The sequence below is a fragment of the Macaca thibetana genome, chromosome 5, assembly GCF_024542745.1.
Source record: "Macaca thibetana thibetana isolate TM-01 chromosome 5, ASM2454274v1, whole genome shotgun sequence".
Taxonomy (NCBI): domain Eukaryota; kingdom Metazoa; phylum Chordata; class Mammalia; order Primates; family Cercopithecidae; genus Macaca; species Macaca thibetana.
The window spans coordinates 109,805,956-109,829,143 of NC_065582.1; the positions used below are offsets into that span (position 1 = coordinate 109,805,956).

The following is a 23,188-nucleotide window of genomic DNA, read 5'->3' on the forward strand; positions in this document are numbered from 1 at the left end:
AAGCCAAGAAAACAGCCTTAGGGTCGACTGAACCGTATTATGGGCTGGCAGATTAAAATAAGAAAACTTGGCTTTTTAAAAATAAGTATTTCACACACATTAGAGATGAGTGTGAGGGAGAGAAGGGCGTTGTGTGGGGCCCAGGTAAGGAAACAGACTTCAAAAGGACAACTTCTAAATCATCCTTCTGTAGCTCATGAGCTTATCCATTGATAGTGGCTTATTGCAGTTATGGATTTTCCTCCTCCCCAATTAGAAATGCCCCAAAGATTCTGCTGGCTTGTCACTGACTGCAGCTCATTGTAAGGGCTCTTTGTTCTACGTTTAATTGTGATTGCTTTTAGCACTGAATTTCAGATGGAGTCTGTGTGTGTGTCTGTGTGTGTGTGTGTAAAAAGCTTTCATCTGAGAGCTTTATTTCTAGGGAACTTTATGATTAAGCCCTGAGCTGTAAGATTTTAAACCCTTTTAGTAGAGGATCTTTCTTAAAAAATAAAAGCTTGTCTTCTGCTAACAATCACATTTCTGTTATCTGTTGAGTAAGAAAATGCAAGAAGATTCCATGACTTCAGTATGTCAAATTAAAGAGAATCACACCAGCAATTAGAAGTGTGAGGCAGGACTGTAGACCCTTTCACCCTAACTCCAAGGACCCTCAAATGGGGTGAGCCCGCAGGTTGTAGAAAACGGATGGGCTGGCGTGACATTCTTATTTTATTTTATTCTTTTCTTTGCTCCATTTATTTCTTTTGGAGCACTTATACTGCTGGCTGAGAGTACAAAATGAAGGTCATGGATCATAGCATGTCGTGGCTGGAAGGAATCTCAGGCATCCTTTAGCCAAGGCACCTCATTTTACGGATGAAGAAATTGAGTCCAACAGCGGGCAAGTACCTTGCCCAATTTCAGGCAGCAAATCTTGTGATGGAGCCAGGAGTGTTCTTACGCCTCTCAACTGCCACTTTTTTATTTTTTCTTCTTTAGCTGTGTGGAGAATGGCTGCTTGTCTCCCTCGTCTGAAAATGCACTGGATTCAGCTAACAGTTTGTAACAGTCTAATGCACCTATTCACAGATTCTTGTAGTGTTAGAAATCTTGTTTCTCAAGTTCAGTTTATTTAAAGTCATATTTCAAAGGCTTTGTTTATGTGAGGGGGCAGCTTAAACAAGACTCTCTCCTGATTCGTTGCTTCTTTCCTAATGTACTGGTGCCTGGAAGAATATTGCTCAAGGACAAGACCTTAGGCAGCGTCCACCTGAAAGCAGATGTGGCTTTTCATTCCTGATCTTTCATCCAAGGTCTGCCTCCAGAATGCAACTTGCTGCCTTCCGAAGCAGCAGTTGTCATTCCCAGAGCACCCTGACGAGGGCAGCCTTTACTTTCTTGTGTTTTATTGTTGCTGGAAAAAGCTCTGGTCTTTACCTGGAATGGAATGGGCTTGTTTGTCACCTAAGTGCAAATGTCATTTTAGCACTTCGCTGGTCACAACACCCTTTCTGGCCTTTATAGAAAATGACATATTCCTGTGTTCTTTGTCTCCAACACATGCTTCAGAAAGGCCTGGTCAGTTATTATGCTTTAAAAGGTTGGAGAGAAAATGCAGAGACCTGTAGGTCAAATACCAGGGAGCACAGAGAACACAAATAGGCTGTGGTGTCACCTAGGTCTCCTGGAAAGTAGAGAAAAGAAAAGATTGGCTCTGTGTCCTGTTGCTATTAGCAAGCTTTCCACTGTCATTTCTCTTTCTGGGGTCAGAAGGATATGAAAACAAGATGGGGCACTCCCACAGCCACTGGCTTCCTTGCTTTCATCGCTCTCACTTCCCTTTCCCTGCTGCCCCCAGTCTCTCCTCCCCCTGCCCTCTTGTCAACCTGGGTTGTGTGGCCCTAGCACTTAGGTCTCTTTATCAGTCCCTTGAGCTGTTCTTGGCATGGGTGCAGCAGCAGAGAGGTGCTGCTGAAAGCGCGCCGAAATTACTAGCAACAGCAGGTGCCAGGGAGGCATCGATCCGGCAGCATGTGACAACTTAGGAACGGAAGGTTAGAGCAATTTTATGGCCTATTACAACGTTGCCTTCTCACAAGGCAAAACCTATGACAAGCGGCTCCATCCTACTTGGGTCTCTGAGACACTGAAACTTGCTTTTAATTACAATAATTACTGCTCCCAGCCAGGCCTGGCCCACGGTGGCCAGAAATACAGGAACATTCTTCATTAGTTGGTTTTCCCTCTTGGCATTTCCCCTTATTCTCATCCTACAAGACTTCCATCCAACATCATACTTGGATAATACTGTTACTAAATAAACACCGACAGAGCACATCGCAAGCCAAGCATGCCCTACGTGCTGTACTCATGTTACTTTATTCAATTCTCACCTCTCAACACTCCTTTGAGGGAGGTAATATTATAAGCCTTGTTTTTTAAGATCAAGAAACTGAGACACAGAGAGGTTAAACACTTTGCTCCTGGTCATGTAACTAGTGATTGGCAGAGCTGGACTGAGCTTGGAACCCAGGAAGTTTGGCTCTCCTCCCTGTCTCTAAGCACCATGTTCTGTTATCCCCATAGTCAGCCGCAAACTCCCTTTCTATGAGCAGAGAGGAAAGTTTACCTTTAAGAAAGTATAAGAATGTTGTGCTGCCTTAGTTTCTTCAAGATGTTCTGTCTTGAGAGGGAAAATGGATTAAATGCAACAGATGGCAGTAAGCATTGGCATTATTAGCCTCCCCTTCCAGCAGGACCACCCCGATTTGCTAGCTGTGTGCCATTGACTTGTGTGCCGTCAGTCACCATGCACATTGTGTTATTGGTTCCTCATCAGAAACAAAACTGCCCATCCTCATCTGCCTGTGGGGACTACTGAAACGCTTCCAAGAACAAAGACCTTACCTTCAAATCAATTTATTAAACAAATACTGATGGTGTGTCTACTACATGCCAGCACTAGACTTGGTTCTGGGGATATGGATATTCATAAGGCATGGTTTTGCCATCTGGCACCACATAGTTTGGAGCAGGAGACAGATAAGTAAGGAGTGAGGAGTAAGATGACCAGAAGTTTGTCTCTTTGCACCCCAAGGCCGGGTTCAAGGAGATGGATGCAAAGTTCTCGCAAGTTGGATGTGACCCAGAATCTTAGTAAACAGAACTGTAAGTTGTGGACTAGAGAAATTACCATATATGCCAAGGAAACTGTCCTGAGATGTACTAAACTATACTTCATTATAAACTCCCAACAGCAAGGAGAGGAAGTTATGACCCATATATGAACTGGCTGGACAAAGCTTTAATTTCAAAAGCATTTTCCACTGCTCCTTTATCCATACCACTGGCAAACATTTCCATGGAACATGTCTGCTATGCTTAAGTTTCATCAGGTTAACCTTGTAAATACAAATCTGTCCCTTGGTTTGGAATCCTGACATTTTGAGGAATATGCCTCTTATTTTCCCATCATAGCTCACATATGCCACCAAGAAAGAAGAGAAGAAAGAAGATGACATTGGATGTAAACATGGAGGTGAAAGTTATAATGATGGAAGAGAAGCAGAAACCATGAGAGCTAAAATTCCAGAAAAGAGGAGCAGAGCAGGCAGGGCTGGCTGAGACTGTGACGGGAAACACGCCAGGGTGCCGTGTCTGCCCTTGCTGCTGCCTAAATACATATTGTTCTACCGTTTACACTGAAGCCTATCAGGAATGAGCTATTATTATGTCCACTTCATAGATGAGCAAACTGAAGCACACAGTGGATGACTTTTCTTACAGAACATAATAAGCAAGTGGTGGAACTAGGATTCAAACCTGGAAATCTGTTTTCAGATCCTGGGCTAATAGCCACCCAGCACCACATTGCCTCTGCAAGTAAAGATGAGCTTTACAAGCTGCATATTATGACAGTGACAGCAGTGAGATAAGCACAGGTAAACACGAGGATGCTTGGCTGAAAATCAACTGAAATCATGAAATGGTTATGCTCTGTAGGGCTGGCTTCGTTTTTCTATCTGGGCAGTGGCTGTGATTTAGCCTGCCCTTGGAAGGTTCAGCTTCAAATTCAACTGAGTGCCACAGATGGCCAACTGTTTGGGTGGCAGGCAGGAGGCTTGGATCCTGGTGAATGGGACTTGGCTGTGACCAGGTCCACTGGCCATGAGCATGTCAGCCGAGGATTACTCCCTCTTTTCAGGCCAGAGGAGTCCACTGACAAAAAGTCCTCATGCACAAATCCTGCCAGGGCTCTCTGTCCAGGCAGGAAATGGAATTCAGTCCAGAGTTTCACGGTGCTGACTGAGGAGGGAGGGCTCTAGGGGAACCACAGGCTGATCAACACAGGAGAGGGAGGGGATATTTTCTTTGTAAGTGATTCAGTGAAGCTTGTCCTGACTTCTACTCCATTCCACACTCCCCAGAGTATCTTTCCTCTATGGTATAATAAGGCGCTACAGTCATTTAGATGTCTTCCTCCTCCAACTGCCTGTGATTCTAAAGTAGCAGACTGTACTTTCTTCACCTTAACATTTCTGGAGCCTGGGATGGTGTCTATCTAATCGCAGGGATTCGAAAGTACCAATTACATGAGTGGACAATTAAGGGATACATTTCTCTGTTAGTCCAAGAAGTGACATGTACAGCAAAACACCACTGTGTATTATGCAGATGAACTTTGTATTTTTTAGCAAACATTCTGCCTGGGTTCTTAGAGAGGAGAGAAGTAGGTGTGAGAAGAAGTGTAGACTGTTATACATGCAGCATGCATCCTACACGTGCACGTGCGCGCACACACACAGACACACACAATTGTATTCATAATGTTTATTCCTATGCTGTTTTGGAATCTGGGAGGGAGAATGTCACATCAGGTGATTGTGCTTTTGAATGTTCTCCAATTCAAGAAGGCTGCCATGCTTACAGTTTGCATAATACCTTGTTCATTAAGACCCATAAATTAGCACTGTTTTAATTGATTCCCTAGAGGCAGTAAATAAAATGACACAAACTGACATCAAAGGGGGAGAAATAACACTAAGTAAGTGTCTGTCTTCTTGCCCTTAATGCCTGCTTTCTCCCTCCCTATATTGTGTGAGGTCTGACAACGCTCGACTTCATGCACTCCTTGGCCTGGCCTTCATTCGTTGAAGAAAGGACCAATACCCCGAACAGTTTCTAGGGCTCAGAGGGAGCCTCACCTCCTGTGTTTGGTCTCATGAGTTGCCAGGGCAGGCTGGGCATGCAAAAGGAGTAGGTATAATCAGATCGCAAACTAGGGGTGGCAATTTTGTTAATTATGGAAACACCTCTAATTGTGAAGTCAAAGTCTCTATCCCTTATTAAAGCAATTTCAGCCATTATGTGCAGGTGTTATTAGAGTCACCCTAGCTCACTGGTCTCTGGCCATAAACCAGGATGCTTTGGGAATGACAAGGAAGCTCATGTTTACTGAGGCCTGACTGGGCACAATCATGCTCTAGGGGCTTACACATGCAATCTTGCTCTATAATCCTGATAAATTGATATTGATTCCTCTATTTCTCCAGAGGAAAACACAGAGATTCGGAGAAGTTAGTTATCTTACTCTAGGTCACAGAGTTTGCAAGTAAATGGAGTTATCTTTAAACCCCTGTATTTGTAGCTGCAATGTGCGTGTTCTTTCTAAAAAATTATGTTGTCACAATAACTTTTGTGATTTGACCACAGGAGAGTCAAAAGGGCTAGAGCTGCTCCTTAAATAGTTCCCCCTGTCTGCCTACTGATGCATGACTTTCACAAAAAAATTGATGATATGCATGAATAATTCAATGTTTATGTAAATCTGTGTTACCTCTCAGCAATATTTGCATTCAAAGGAAGCCCTAATTGTGGAATAAAAATATTTGCCCCATATTTTAATGTTTTGTTTGCTGTTCTATCCCCAATGCCTAGAACTGTGCCTGTTGCATGGTAGAGGTTCAATACATCTTTACTGAATAAAGTAAAGCATTGTAAGTCATTATGGACATTTTGGAAAATAATTTTGGTAATAGAGGAATGTAGAATTTGGGTGTCTTGTTTCCTGGAATGCTTGAAATAATGTGCCTTAGGCTCAGTCTACTCATAGATAAAACTGAATTTGTGTCTTTAAGCAGTGCTGAGAGGAACTTCAACAGCAAGCCCAAGACATAGACAGAAATATGCAAAAATTGAAGTAATTAAACATAAAAGAAAGAGTAACAGGAGGGAAATATGTAAGAGAGAAAATGGGAAAAGGATGCAGAACTGTGAAGAGCAAGATTATGTCACAGTGTTTCTAGAGTCTGTCCATACTCTGCAAAGTTTATCATACTCTGCAAAATATCAGTCTTCTTTTGGGGCAGTGGAGGACCCTGAAGGGTTAATGGGATGAGGTAAGGAGGCTGTAGGGCTTCCAGGATGCTATACTTTTCAGGCAGTTGCTGCGTATGACCAGTAGAGGCCAAGAAGTCTCAGTCTCACAGGTGCCTTCCTCACCAGCTTCCTGGGGCAGCAACGGAGAGGGCTGTACCAGTGCTGGAATGGGTAAGAGATCTGAGAGAAGGGGATACTACTGATGATTTTGGAAGGCAATAGAGATTGATGGGAATTTGCAGTTAAATTATTGTAGTTCTTAAAGGTGAGTTGGACAGAGTGTAGGCAAAAATATTTCATTGTTTAGATCCAGTAGACTGTGAGTCCAATGAGGGCTGATTCTGATGGCAATTTTTATTTTTTTAAGTTTTTAAAAAATGTAGTAGTATTTTTTTATATTGACAGATAAAATTGTATGTATTTACCATGTACAACATGATGTTTTGAAGTATACATACATTGTAGAATGACTAACTCTAGGTAATTAACACATGCATTATCTCACACAGTAATTTTTGTGGAGAGAATGCTTTATAACCACTCTTGCATTTTTCAAGAATACAATATATTATTAACTACAGTCACCATGTTATGCAGTAGATCTCTTGAACACACTCTTCCGGCTTAACTGAAAGTTGGATCCTTTGACAAAACATATTTTCAATTCCTCCTTCAACTCATAACCACCACAGCTTGTAACCACCAGTCTACTCTCTCTTTATATGAGATCAACTTTTTTAGCTCCCACAAGCAAATGTGATATTTGTTTTCCTGTGTCCAGCCTATTTCACTTTACATAATGTCCTCCAGATTCATCCATGTTGCTGCAAATGACAAGATTTTCTTCTTTTTAAAGGCTGAATAGTATTCCATTATGTATATATATATCACATTTTCTTTATCAGTTCATTTATTGATGAACATTTAGGTTGATTCCATATCTTGGCTTTTATGAATAATCACAATCAATTAGCTATAAATGCATGAATTTATTTCTGGGCTGTTGGTTCCATTGATCAACGCATCTGTTTTTATGCCAGTACCATGCTTTCTGGTTAATACAGTTTATGGTGTATTTTGAAGTCAGATTGTGTGATGTCTCTAGCTTTGTTCTTTTTCTCAAGATTGCTTTGGCTATTTTGGATCTTTGGTTTTTCCATAGGAATTTTAGGATTGTTTTTTCTATTTATGTGATTAACATCATTGGTATTTCTATAGGGATTGCATTGAATCTGCAGATCACTTTGGGTAGTACGAACTTTTTTTAATTTAAAAACTTCTTTAATTATTAATTTTTGTATATACATAGTAGGTGTATTATTTATAGGATACATGAGATAGTTTGATACAGGCATACAATGTGTAATAAGCACATCAGGGTAAATGGGTTACCCAAAACCTCAAGCATTTATCCTTTCTTTGTGTTTCATACAATCTGATTATACTCTTAATTATTTTAAAGTGTGCAATAAATTATTGTTGACTGTAGTTGCCCTCTTGTGCTATCAAATACTGGATCTTATTTAGTCTAACTACATTTTTGTGTGCATTAATCATCCTCACTCTCTGCCCCCCTGCTTGGGTAGAATGAACATTAACAATATTAATATTACTTTTTTCAATCCACAAACACAGGACATCTTTCCATTTATTTGTGTCTTCCTCGATTTTTTCATTAATGTTTTGTAATTTTCAGTGTACAGATCTTTCACCTTCTTGGATAACTTTATTCCTAACTATTCTTTTAACTGTTATAAATGGGATTGTTTTCTTGATTTCTTTTTCAGATAGCTTGCTATTAATGCATAGAAATGCCACTGCTTTTTGTATGTTAATTTTGTATCCTGCAACTTTACTGAATTTATTTATTAGTTCTAAAGTCTTTAAGGTTTTCTTTACATAAGAATATGCCATCTATAAACAGATATAGTTTAATTTCATCCAATTTACTTTTTCAATTTGGATGGCTTTTATTTTTTCCTCTTGCCTAATTGCATTGGCTAGGACTTCTAGTACTATACTTTGGGTACTAGTAACAAGAATGGGCATCTTGGTCTTTTTCCAGATCTTAGAGAAAAATCTTCCCACTCTTCTCCATTGAGTATGATATTAGCTGTGGATTTGTCATATATGACCTTTATTCTGTTGAGGTACATTATTTCTATACCTAATTTGCTGAGAGATTTTTAATCATGAAAGAAAGTTGAATTTTGTCAAATTTTTTCTTGAGACGGAGTCTCGCTCTGTCACCAGGCTGGAGTGCAGTGGCTTGATCTTGGCTCACTGCAACCTCCACCTCTCAGGTTCAAGTGATTCTTCTGCCTCAGTCTCTTGAGTAGCTGGGATTATAGGAGCCCACTACCATGCCCAGCTAATATTTTGTATTTTTAGCAGAGATGGGGTTTCACCATATTGGCCAGGTTGGTCTTGAATTCCTGACTTCAGGTAATCTGCCTGCCTCGGCCCCCCAAAGTGCTGGGATTACAGGTGTGAGCCACTGTGCCTGACCAGAATTTTGTCAAATGCTTTTTCTGCAGGTATTGAGATATTAATTTGGTTTTATCCATCATTCTGTTAATATAATGTATCACATTTATTGATTTACATGTGTTGAACCATCCTTGCATCCCTGGGATGAATCTCAATTGATGATGGTAAATGATATTTTTAATATTATGTTAAATTTGGTTTGCTAACACTTTATTGAGGATTATTGCAGCTATATTCATCAGGGATATTGGTCTGTAGTTTTTTTGTAGTGTCTTTGGCTTTGGTATCAGGGTTATGCTGTTCTTGTAAAATAAACATGGACATAGTTTTTCCTCTTCAGTTTTTTGGAAGAGTTTGAGAATAATTAGTATCAGTTCTTCATTAAATTTGATAGAATTCATCAGTGAAGCCACCAGGTCCTGGGCTTTTCTTTGATGGGAGAGTTTTGATTACTGATTTAATTGCTTTACTTGGTTTTGGTGTGTTAAGGTTTTTCACTTTTTCATAACTCAGTCTTGATTTGTTGTGTGCTTCAGAATGTATCTATTTCTTATAAGTTATCTCATTTGTTGACATATACTTTTTCATAATAGTCTCTTATGATCCTTTGTATTTCTATTATGCCAATTGTAATATCTACTTTTTATTTATGATTTTATTTATTTGAGTTTTCTCTCTTTATTTCTCAGCCTAGCTAAAAGGTTTGTTGATTGTGTTTCTTTCCTAAAAAACAATTCTTAGTTTTGTTGATTTTAAAAATTGTTTTTCTAGGCCAGGCGCAGTGGCTCAAGCCTGTAATCCCAGCACTTTGGGAGGCCGAGACGGGCGGATCACGAGGTCAGGAGATCGAGACCATCCTGGCTAACATGGTGAAACCCCGTCTCTACTAAAAGAAATACAAAAAACTAGCCGGGCGAGGTGGCGGGCGCCTGTAGTCCCAGCTATTCGGGAGGCTGAGGCAGGAGAATGGCGTGAACCCAGGAGGCGGAGCTTGCAGTGAGCTGAGATCCGGCCACTGCACTCCAGCCTGGGCGACAGAGCGAGACTCCGTCTCAAAAAAAAAAAAAAAAACAAAAAAAAAAAAAAAATTGTTTTTCTAGTTTCAATTTTATTTATTTCCATTCTAATCTTTATTATTTTTCTTCCTCCTTAAGTTTGGGTTTCATTTGTTTTTGTTTTCCTAGCTCCTTGAAGTACAATATTAAATTGTTTATTTGAGATTTTTCTTCTTTATTATGTAGGCATTTATGGCTATAAAATTTTCGCTTAGTACTATTGTTGTTGTATCTCATAGGTTTTGGTACGTTGTGTTTCCATTTTTTTTGTCTCAAGAAGTTTTTTCTTTTCTCTTTTAATTTTTTTTATTGACCCATTGGTTGTTCAGAGGGTGTGCCGTTTAATTTCCACATATTGGATAATTTTCTGAAGTTCCTCCTGTTATTTAATTCTAGTTTTATATTATTGTGTTCTGAAAAAATACTTGATATAATTTCAATCTTCTTAAATTTGTTAAGGTTTTTTTTGGCTTAACATATAATCTATCCTGGAGAATGTTCTGTATGCACTTGAGAACAATATGTATTCTGCTGCTGTTGGATGGAATATTCTGTGTATGTATGTTAGGTCCATTTGATCTAGAATGTAATTTATTCCAACGTTTTCTTATGGATTTTCCATCTGGACGATCTGCACATTGCTGAAAGTGGGGAGTTGAAATTTTTTGCTATTATTGTATTGCAGTCTATATTTTTTCTTTAGATCTATAAATATTTGCATTGTGAGTTTAGAAACTCAGATGTCATGTCAGGTGCATGTATATTTATAATTGTTATATCCTCTTGCCAAATTGACTCTTCTTATCGTTATATAATGACCTTCTTTTTACAGTTTTGACTTAAAGTTTATTTTATCTCATGTAAGTATAGCTACATTTGCTCTCTTTTGGTTCTCATATGCATGGAACATCTTTTTCCATCTCTTCACTTTCAGTTTGTATGTGTTCTTATAGGGGAAGGTAAGTCTCTTGTCTCTTGTAAGCAGCATATAATTGTGTCCTTTTTTTCAACTCATCAGCTATTCTGTGTTTTAGTTGGAGATTTTAATCCATTATGTTCAAAGTAATTCTTGATAAGTAAGAACTTACCACAATTTTGTCAATTGTGTTCTAATTGTTTAGTAGATCTTTGCTTCTTTCTTCCTCTTTGACTGTATTATTTTTTGGCTAAGTGATATTCTCTAGTGGTATGTTTTGTTTCTTTGATTTTAATGTTTTTGCCTATCTATTATGCTTTTGCTTTTGGTTATCATGAGAGTTACAAGAACTATCTTATAGATGTAATAGGATATTTTAAGCTGACACAAACATAACTTTGATCACACACAAAAAAGCTCTATACTTTGACACCATTTCCCACTCACATTTTCAAAATTTACATCCTTTTATATTGAATAACCCTTAAGAAATTCTTGTAAGTATTATTATTATTTTTTATGGCTTTGTTTTTTAACTTTCAAACTAAAGATACAAGGAATTTACATACCACCATTACAGTTTTAGGTGTTTTTTGTCATTTGATTGACTGTTTACTTTTACCAGTGAGTTTATACTTTCAGATCTTTTTGTATTACTTATTAGTATCCTTTTCTTTCAGCTTGAAGAACTCTCTTGAGCATTTCTTGCAAGACAGGTCAATTGGTAATGAACTCCCTCAGCTTTTGTTTGTCTGGGAAAGTCTTCATCTGTCTTTCATTTCTGAAGAACAGCCTTATAAGTACACTGTTCTTGGTTGCCAGTTTTTTTTCAAATCCTTCATAATATTGAATACATCATCACACTTTATCCTGGCCTGTAAAGTTTCTGCTAAGAAGCTTGCTGCAAGCTGTATTAGAACTTCTTACGAGCTATTTGCTTCTTTTGTTTTGCTGCTTTCAGTATCCTCTCTTTGTCTTTAATTTTTGACAGTTTGATTACAATATGTCTTCGTGTATTGATTGAATCTAATTAAAGACTTTTGACCTACCTGTACCTGGATATTTACTTCTTTCTCCAAGTTTGAAAAGTTTTCTGCTACTATTTCTATAAATAAGCTGTCTAACCCTTTATTTGTTTCTTCCTTTTCTTAAATTCCTATGACTTAAAAATTTGCTCTTTTGATACTGACTCATAAATCTCATAAGCTTTCTTCATTTCTTTTTATTCTTTTTTTCTCCTAAGATTGTATATTTTAAAATAAATGTCTTTTAGGTCACAGATTTTTCTTCTGTCTGATCAGTTCTATTGTTGATGCTCTCTGTTGCACTGTTTATTTCATTCATTGTATTTTCAGCTCTATATTTTCAGTTTGATTTTTTGAAAAATATTTAAATATCTCCATCAAAATGTAAGTCACTTATTGTTTTCCTCACATCATCAAATTGTTTCTCTGTATTTTCTTGAAGTTCATCAAGCTTCCTTATAAAGTTATTTTGATTCTTTGTTAAGCAGTCTATACATCTTTATTTCTTTATTGTCAGTCAGTAGCAAATATTGCATTCATTTGGTGATGTCATCCTACTCTGATTGTTCTTGATCCTTGTGGTTATGCATTGATATCTGTGCATGTGAAGAAGTAGGTACTTATTTCAGTTTTCACAGACTGGTTTTGACTGGAAAAGTTTGACTGGAAATTTAGTTAGCTGTGTTCCAGAAAAAGAACTAAGTCGTCTTGCATAACTGTAACTTTATAGGAATTGAACAATAAGTCCCCTTTTCTTCCTCATCTCAACCCCTGGTAACCGTAGATCTATTCTTTGCTTTTATGCGTTTGATTATTTAGGTACCTCATATAAGTGGAATCAAACTATATTTGCTCATATTTGACTGGTTTATTTCACTTAATGCAATATTATTTATGTTGTCACAAATGGCAGGATGGTTTTACTTTTTAAAGATTGAATAATATGACACTATATGTGTATATCACATTATCATATCCATTATCTATTGACTGACATTTATTGAGAGAATATGTCTCACATTAAGTGTTCTTGCTATATAAAAACACAAAATACAAACAAAAAAATAACAAAAACACTCAAACCACAAAGGAACATAAAGAAAATTTGGGAGAGATGGATGTATCTATTAACTTGATTGGGGTGGTGGTTTCATGAATATATTCATGTGTCCAAGCTCATCAAATTGTACAATTAAATATTTTTGTATGTCAAGTATACCTCAATGAAGCTGTTTTTTTCCCCCCAAAAAGTAATGTTTTCAATAGAAGGTGAGAAATTTAGTTAGCTGTGTTCCAGAAAAAGACAAAGTATTTTGGTGAATAGATAAAATCCCTATCACATCTTCTCCATCTGTAACCAAGTACTTTTGCAGAAACACTCTTCAGGTGGTAGTGCCAGAGCAAAATTCTCATGATTGATAGTCTGACTGTCTTGCTTTCTTAGGACCCAAGACAATTTTTAAAAACTTGATAATTATAAATAATGGTGCCTCCTGCTTCAAATAACTCTCAGCATCTCAGATGATTTTTACAGAGTTCCTGTTTACTTTGACAAAGTGGACTTTTCCTGGGTACAAGACAAAGTTTCAGACAATTCCTCATTCAAAGTGGTCCCAGAAGTCAAGAGATTGGTGGATATTTTGGGACAGTACCCAGGTTTTGCGAGTTTTCATTCTTTTATTAGTAGGCAGTAAGTATATCAGGTAAGAATTTACCTGACTTGGATTGGCCATGCAGTAAATGTTAGATATAGGTTAGCCAATATCCTTATTGTCTTTAATTGATTTGAAAAAATAATCACTTTTTGTCCCTTCTGCTGATAGCAAGGATAATATTAGGCTGAGTGTAAGCAGAATAGAAGCAATAGGTTTTTATGAGAAAGGGAGGTGTACTAGTCCATTTTCATGGTACGATAAAGACATACCTGAGACTGGGAAGAAAAGGAGGTTTAATTGAACTTACAGTTCCACATGGCTGGGGAGGCCTCAGAATCATGGCAGGAGGTGAAAGGTACTTCTTTTATGGTGGTGGCAAGAGAAAATGAGGAAGATGCAAAAGTGGAAACCCCTGATAAAACCATCAGATCTTGTGAGACTTATCCACTACCATGAGAACAGTATGGGAGGAATTGCTCCCATGATTCAAATTATCTCCCAATGGGTCCCTCCCACAACATGTGGGAATTATGGGAGTATACTTCATGATGAGATTTTGGTGGGGCACAGAGCCAAACCACATCAGGAGGAGCTTTGAGAAAGAAGAAAACAATGTGTAAGCAAAGTGAAATAGAAGAGGAAGAAAAGGCTGAAAATGGAAGAAAAAACAATGAATGATGTAAGAGGAAGAGAACAGAGAAGTGATAAAAATTAGGTACAATACAAGACATTTCAATAACTGGAATGTTCCTAATAATGTGGGATCCTATGGGCTGTATATTTGTGCGCCACCTCTCCTTACCTTTATTGATATTCCTTTTTGCTTACTGCTGACTTATATATCATTTGGGAAATCTTGAAGGATTACTTTTATTTTTGTAATCTACCTGATGACTGAATGAGAGTATTAATATATACATAAATAGTAAATGAGCTGTCCTAGGAATCTACTTAATTACTACCTGCCTATTGAAGGAACAGGCCTCAAAATAATAAGAGCCTTTTATGACAAACCCATAGCCAATATCATAGTGAACAGGCAAAAGCTGAAAGCATTCCCTTTGAAAACTGGCACAAGACAAGGATGTCGTCTCTCACCACTCCTATTCAACATAGTATTGGAAGTTCTGACCAGGGCAATCAGGCAAGAGAAAGAAACAACGAGTATTCGAATAGGAACAGTGGAAGTCAAATTGACTTTGTTTGCAGATGATCTGATTCTACATCTATTGCCTCAGCCCCAAAGCTTCTTAAGCTGATAAACAATTTCAGCAAAGTCTCAGGATACAAAATCAATGTGCAAAAACCATAAGCATTCCTATGCACCAAAAACAGACAAGCAGATAGCCAAATCATTAATGAACTCCCATTCACAATTCCTACAAAGGGAACAAAATACCTAGGAATAAAACTAACAAGAGGAGTGAAGGACCTTCTCAAGGAGAACTGCAAACCACTGTTCGAGGAAATCAGAGAGGACACAAACAAATGGAAAACATACCATGCTTATGACAGGAAGACTCAATATCGTGAGAATGGCCACACTGCCCAAAGTAATGCTTTAATGCTTTTCCCATAAAAAAACCATTGACACTCTTTACAGAATTAGAAAAAACTATTTTAAAATTTACGTGGAACCAAAAAATAGCACATATAGCCAAGATAATCCTAAGCAAAAAGAACAAAGCTGGAGGCATCACACTATCTGACTGCAAACTATACTACAAGTCTACAATAACCAAAACAGCATGGTACTGGTACAAAAACAGACACATAGACCAATGGAACAGAATAGAAAACACAGAAATAAGACTACACATCTACTACCACCCAATTTTTGACAAACCTGACAAAAATAAAATGGAGATACATGTACCATTCAGGACATAGGCATGGGCAAAAATTTCATGACAAAGACATCAAAAGCAATTGCAATGAAAGCAAAAATTGACAAATGGGATCTAATTAAACTAAAGAGCTTCTGCACAGCAAAAGAAACTATCATCAGGTAGAAGAGATAACCTACAGAACGGGAGAACATTTTTGCAACCCATTTATCTGGCAAAGTTCTACTATCTGGAATCTATGAGGAATTTAAACAAATTTACAAGAAAATAGCAAACAACTCCATTAAAAAGTGGGCAAAGGAAATGAACAGACACTTCTCAAAAGAAGACATTTATGCATCCAAGAAACATATGAAAAGAAGCTCAGCATGTGTATTAGTCTGTATTCATGCTGCTGATAAAGACATACCTGAGACTGGGAAGAAAAAGAGGTTTAATTGGACTTACTGTTCCACATGGCTGGGAGGTTTCAGAATCCTGTCAGAGGGCAAAGGGCACTTCTTACTAAAGAAAATGTGGTACATATACATCATGGAATACTATGCAACCATACAAAAGGATGAGATCATGTCCTTTGCAGGGACATGGATGGAGCTGGAAGCTGTTACCCTCAGAAAACTAAAGCAGGAACAGAAAACCAAACACCACATGTTCTTACTCATAAGTGGGAGCTGAACAATGAGAATACATATACACAGGGAGGGGAACAGCATTCACTGGGGCCTGTTGGGAGGGTGGTGGGAGGAGGGAGAGCATCAGGAAAAATAGCTAATGCATGCTGGGCTTAATACTTAGGTGACAGGTCGATAGGTGCAGCAAACCACTAGGACACACATTTGCCTATGTAACAAACCTGCACATCCTGCATGTGTACCCTGGAACTTAAAATAAAATTAAATTTAAAAAATTACTATCTAGCATTTTTCAGCATGAGCAAATGATAGCACAAATTTATACAGGTCACTTATTTGAATATCACTCATTAATCTAATTAACACCCACTCCTTCTTGGTCAGGTAGATAAAATATGCATTGTTATTTTAGCAGGAAATGGAAGCCCAAAGAAGAACAATATAGTGATGAAACTCACCACTTGACTGAGAAGTGGAGCTATTTATTTATTTAACAAAAGTTTATTGAGGTACTATTGTGTGGGAGATAATAAAAGGGATACAGAGAATAAAAGATAATTATTTTCTTTAAGAGGGAGGTGACAAATGAATGTTCACTATATGCCAAGGGCTATGCTAGGTATGTCCCATGCTTTTAATTCTCACACCCACCCTGCAAGGCAGAACTCTCACAATTTCTCAGATAAGGAGGGTCAGGGAATTTGTATAATCTGTCTATGGAGACAAAAGTAGTTAAGTGGAGAAGCTGGAATTTGAGCTCAGATGTCACTGGGTTCTGAGTTCAACTTTCTTCCATCATGTTGTTGCTTTTTATTGCAAGGAGCTCATCTTATACCTATAAAAACAGAATGAACAAATCAAGACCACCATTTATTTCCTTAGACCCACATGTTAATCAAATTAAGTGTCATTCCCTAAGCATTCTACATTCTCTTGTCTCATTATCTTTGCTCATGTCTTTTCCCAAGCTTAAAACGCCCTCCAATCACCACTATTTATCACAGTGCTCCCCATTTATTAAGACTCAGTTTAAAACCTATCTCATGAGGCTGAAACCTTCTCTCATTTTTCCAGCAGGAATGATTTCTCCCTCCTTAAAACTTGTATTTATCATGCAAGATAATTTGCTTAGTTGTTTTTGCATGTCTTATTGTGTCTTTGTAGTAGGTAATCTCAAGGACATCCCCCAGTGATCCCCATCTTCTATTGTTACACCTAGTATACTTACTGCAATCCTCTCTCCTTAAATGTGGGCTGGATTTATTGATCTAGTCTAAAGAACAGTATATGACAGAGGTTTTGGGATGTCATTTCTGACATTAGCTAACAAAAATGTTGTGGCTCCTGTATTGAGCACTGACTTTTATTTTCTTTTGGATTTTTTGCTCTGGAGAAAGGAAGTTGTCACATAGAGAGGTTCACGTGGCAAGGATCATGGTGAGTGAGTGAGGAAGTAGATTCACCCTAATTGAGCTTTCAGATGAGACTTCAGCCTTTTGACAGCTTGAATGCTACCTCATGAGAGACCTTGATACAGAGGCAGTCAGCTAACATGTAGCCAGATCCTGACCTACAGAAATTGTACAATTATAATAAATATTTGTTGTATTATATGACTACATTTTGGGGCAACTTATTTTGAATCAACAGGTAGCCAATATAGTACTACTAGAGAGCAAATGTCTTATAAGTTGGAGTCTCTTTCTTCTTTGTTTTTATCTGCATAATCAAGCAGGGCATTTTGCATTAGTGGCAGGAAGAAATACCCTCCCTCATGTTTATGATACTGGTGAGAAAAATTTGTAATAAAAAAAGATCTTATTAGAATTGATAACATCTCTCCTAGATAGCAAAGAAAGAGCTAGTCTCAATTACTATGGTGGCTCAGGGAAAGGCCAAAAACATCTAGTCCTGAAATACCAAGATTCTTGTTGCATAAAGGACAGCACCTCAAGACATGTTGATAGAAGAAATGCCTTTTCTTCACAAACGATTAGATTTGATTATCCTCAGGGAAAAATTCTTGGTTACCTTGGCATGTATTTGTTTATTAGATAAAGTAATGAGAAAGCCAGTTAAAGTTCTCCCTGAGAGGGTGGAGGAAACAGAATTGTGGAAATATCTTTGCTTTTGCTCTTGGCACCAGATTTCACCTTTTCCCTTCTCCCTCCTTTTCTGTGTTTACACCTGAGCATCTCAATTAACACCTCAATAAAGCCTGGGGACTTTAGTGTTGAAGCCTCACGAGAAGCTACCAAGAATTCTCCTTTCTCCAGAGGGGTAGTGCAGTTTCCCAAGTGTGTTAGTTCATTTTGTGCTGCTATAACAGAATACCACAGACTGGATAATTTATAAACATTAAAATAGAAATTTATTTCTTACAGTTCTGGAGGATGAGAGGTACATGATCCAGGTGCCAGCATATTTGGTGTCTGGTGAGGGCTTGGTTTCCACTTTCAAGATGGTGCCTTGAATGCTGCATCCTCTGGAGAAAAGGAATGATTTTCCTCACCTGGCAGAGGAACAGAAGAGAGCAAACCCACTCTTAGAAGCCCTCCTTATAGTGACATTAAATCCATGCATTAGGATGGAGTCCTCATAACCTAAACACCACTTATTAGACGGCACCCAACTCTGTTCCATTGGGGGTTAAGTTTCAACATGAGTTTTGGAGGGAACAAACATTCAAACCATGGCACCATGGGAGGGAGTAAGATCACCAACATAGCTTGATGAAGGGAGGGAATGCTCGAGATGAAAAAGTAGCTAAGAGATGGTAAATATCCCTGTAAGTCAGGGACTGCAAGCCCTCTTCCTCAGGGCACAAAGCAAAGGTGAATCTGAAGGAAAGTTACAACCACTGTTTCTTCTGGACCATCCCTCTTTTGAGAGTTACTTGGCCATTACACAAAGATTCTTCATATCTCCATTGAATCAGATAAACCTGGGCAGGTTAGGATAAAGGTACTCATGAAGGTGTGACCACTATAATGCTTCCCAAGCATCTTGCAGGAGTCTTCAGGAGTAAGGTGGAAGACAGACTGTATCTTTGCTCCTTTTATTCTTCAATCCCCAACTCTGGGAATTATTAGAAGAAGTCTTTTAGATTAGTGCTCAAATTCCTTATTTCATTGTAGACTTGTGGGTAACAGTTTCTGAACAGACTCCTTGCTGTCAGCACAGGAAGGATCTATGAGCTGACAGTGGCTCCAAACATTCCAAGGCACAAGGAACACTGTGATTAAATCCCCCAATTTCTCTCTTTAGGTCAGTTGTCCCAAACCAGAGGCATTAGCACTTTTGGAATGTGCACCTCTAGAATGAGTATGTGGCAAGAATGACTTAAAAAATCAATTTCTTTATAGGGTTTTGACTTAAGGTCTAAGTGTATCAGGGCATGTCAAGAAGAGGTAAGAAAATTCATCTTTAAAAATTAACCTTAAAACTGCATTGATGAAAACCCTTATTTTATTTTGCCTTGTGAGTTTATTACCACTGCTGTAGCTCAAGTTCTCATGTAGGGTAAAGAAATGTTCTGTTTTTTTTCCAATATGTTCTCATTTGTTTCCTGCCAATGTTTTTCACTATTATGAACATATTTGTTGTGTGTATGTGTTTTAATTAAATCTGGCTTTGTCAGGCTAACAAGTTTCTCATTATTGGCAAATACAGAAATACTAATGTAATGTGCTATTTATTGACCACGGAAAGGTAAAGGATTAGATGTTTTGTACTGGCTTGTGGGGGGACCTCAATTCATAACCTTCTGCCCCTTATGAAAATTATCTTAAAATTATCTTAAAATTAATTTTAAGATATTTTAAATATTATCTTAATTACTGTTGAATATTATCTTAAAATTAATCACAGAAAAAAATTCAAAAAAAAATGTTTAAAAAAGAGAGTGAGAAAAAGAAAAAATGCTACTCAACACACGTACTTAACCTAAATAAACACAGATTGAAGGAACAATCCAAAAGAATTATCTTCATTATTCTACAGCCAACAGTAAAGGCTTATGTCCCATTATGGTAATGAGCAAACCTTTGAACTTTGCATTGTTCACTGCCAGGCATCAGCACTTAAGGCTTAGGCAAACAATGTTGTACAATTGCTTTAGGGAGTTGCTAGGATAATACCTCGGCTTGTGTTTCTGAGCAGGCTTGATCCTTGCTTCCTAGTCTGCATTTCTCAAAGCAGAGGCTGGAAAGGCATAGTATCAAGATTCTCTCTGTGCTGTAGTAATTCCCCTTGTTGGTAAGCAGTGGATGGACATGGAGGCAGGTGATTTGTCCTGTCAAGTCTTGATAGTGCTATTAACTCTAAGTCTCTGCAAACCTTTTTGAGCTCATATTGAGAATATCCTAATACTGTGATGGAGTCTTAACTAAAACATGCAACTTATCTAAACATTTGAAAGGACCAACAGGGAAAAGTGTACCACAGGGGAAACCACAGTACTTTGGAGTTAGATGGGCCTGGGTTTGAAACTTACCTAGAACAAATTATTCAATTTTCTGTTTTCCCCACTGCAATATGGGTGACATAATAGTATCATGCCCCATATGTCTGTGTCTGATGAAGAGCAAAATGCTCAGTAAGTAGAAATTTCTAAGGAGTTTCTATAAGATTGTTCCAATGACTAATTGAATATGTTTAGTTTTAAGGCTGAACTTCCTAGAAAATTTGATTGAAAATCTGATTGGATATATGTGGGTGTGTAGTTTTAATGAAAAAAAAAATCAGCCAAAACCAATATTTGCCTTGATGGGTTGTAATGCTCTCTGCAAATACTTGATTTATTGCTTGGATTTATTATTTATTAAATTACGACATTTAGCTACATCTTTAATCTTAGAAATCCTTAGTTGGATTGAGAGGAGCAATGTGTCTCTCTGATTTTCTAATCATCTAATCATGGAAGAATTTGAGTACATAAATAAGATTTCATCAAAGCTATTATTTATTTATTGAATCCTGGGAGTTTTAAAAACATAATTTAGGTATATCATAGGGGCTAAGATAGATTCTATTCCACTCCAGTGGTATGTCCTGTTTTTCCTGGAAATTCAGCCAGATTTTGCCTCCCAGCATCCCTTTGCAGTTAGTTGAGGCCATGTGACTGAATTCTAGCCAATGGATTGTGAATGAAAATGTTATGCTCCACCGTCCTGCTTGCCTGGCTCATTGAAACTTCTATGTGCTTCTCCATGCTCCCTTTTTCCTTCTAGATGGCCTGAGTGTCCATGACTTCAGGTGCATCTTGAAAGCTACATATAGAAGATGGAAAAGCCTCTGTCATCTCCATCAATGTAATCTCCAAATAACTACTTAGACAAAGGACAGCTTACTACCTCCTTCATTGCCCAGTACTATTAGGTGAGTAAGAAATAAACCTCTTTATATTAGACAAAATATGTATTTTGGGGATTTTCTTGTTCCAACAGTTAGCTTGACCTAACTATTATGTGTATTCTATTACCGTAGACTAGGGAGTGCCTTTAAATTTTATCTATTCAAACATTCTGCCTTTGTCAGTAACAGGATGTCTACTGGGTTTCATGAAGAAATTGAGATTGAGGAAAGGCAGAAAGAGGCTTCAAAGAATAGTTAATATATTTCATAGCCACATTTTCTCAGCTGATACTACTTCATAATGTTAAAACTTCTCAAGTTCTTTGAGATTGTTTCCCTTTGTGCCTGGTACGGAACTGTCCATATTACTCACGTGAGTGAAAATTACCATTGAGTTTGCTTCTGCCTGTTGTTTGGGATGATATAAAGAACAGTTACCAAGATCAAAGTAGAATTTCTGGCTGAGGGAAAAAAGTGATTTCGAGAAAGGGAGAGAGAGCAAGTGGGAGTTCACTAGGTATTGATTGTGTGCTAAGATGGTGACAGCTGAGGAAAAGCCCAAATGTTAAAAAAGTGCTTTCATGATACTGAATGCTGGGTGCATTGTCAAGGGAGAAGGGCGAAGCCTTGGCACAGATAAGATATGTGACTTTGGCAAATCACTAAAATTCTCTGGGCTGGGTTTTCTAATCATAAAGGGGATCTGACCAGATAATTTCTAAGATGCCTTACCTCTAAATATTTGACCCCAAGCCATATGAGTAAAAATTTAATGTGCTGATAGTCATATATTAGTGCTGTAGTATAATAAACAGGCGAATCCCCTGTCTTCTCCCTCTTCCTCCACAAATACTCCATGGCTCATTAATATATAGGCATAATATAATTTTTCAGGGCTTGGTGGTGATGCTCAGTGACATCTTCTGCAGATCCACATGGGCAGGGCATCTGGGGCAGCTACATTCAATTTTAAATAAAACAAAGCAAAGTAGCAGCTGTTTGGCATTAGAGGGAATTTTAAGCCTGTATTCCAATTCCACCAAGGGAGGGAGTAAACAAAAGTGAATAACATTTTAAGCCAGTGAGTCTGAAATATTTAATGCCATCTGCAGTCTCTCAATAAGTGGTCATCACCTGCAATGTACTCTCATTTTCCTTTAAAAGCAGAATTGACAATAATTTACGATAGGATAAAAGATGCATTGGCATTCAAAATACTAAATTCTTAGTTCGTCTTCAGTGCTCTTGCCATAATTATGAGTTATTCGTCTAAGTCTGTTTTCCATTATAGCTAAAAACATCAGACAGGAAATTCAAATTCTACATGGTAGGATCAAAAGTGGATCTTGTTTTTCTATAGCAACATGGTTGAACTTCATAGTGAAGTTTGAACCTGACAGCATTCATGTTCAAATGTCCAGGCACTGCATTTCTGATACTGTGGAAGCACAGGCACGCTGTGTGATATTGTGCAGCATTTGATCCTGCCTGACTTCTGTGTCTCAGGCTATCACCAAAGATATTTATAGTTGCCTTATGCCAATGTACTTGTTAAAGCTAGGTAATACTAATGTAAGATGGTCACATTTATCTTGAATGCTGCGGCAGGGTACCATGTGTGCTCCCTGCACTACTGTCTCCTTGTTCCTTTCGTTTTTTCCTAACTCATTCATTCATTTTTGAACAAATATTTCTTAAGAGGCAGCCATATGCTAGATATTTTAATAAGTATTGGAGATACACGGGCAAATAGGATAGACCTATTCCCTCTCTTTACCATCTAGTACAGAAAATAGACACTGAGCAATTAGTTACAAGGATAATAAATGAAGAGTTTGCAAAGCAAGAGA

The 23,188-nt window shown here is 37.8% G+C and overlaps 1 long non-coding RNA gene across 1 annotated transcript in view; it reads left to right on the top strand.

The window, feature by feature from the left end:
- LOC126955070 (uncharacterized) overlaps positions 1 to 22,974 on the top strand; it is a 38,465-nt gene extending 15,491 nt beyond the window's left edge. Inside the window, exons 5-6 of the long non-coding RNA XR_007725802.1 lie at positions 21,215 to 21,362; positions 22,630 to 22,974. This is a non-coding gene — a long non-coding RNA (uncharacterized LOC126955070). The remainder of the gene's footprint in view (positions 1 to 21,214; positions 21,363 to 22,629) is intronic.
- The last annotated feature ends 214 nt before the right edge of the window (positions 22,975 to 23,188 follow it).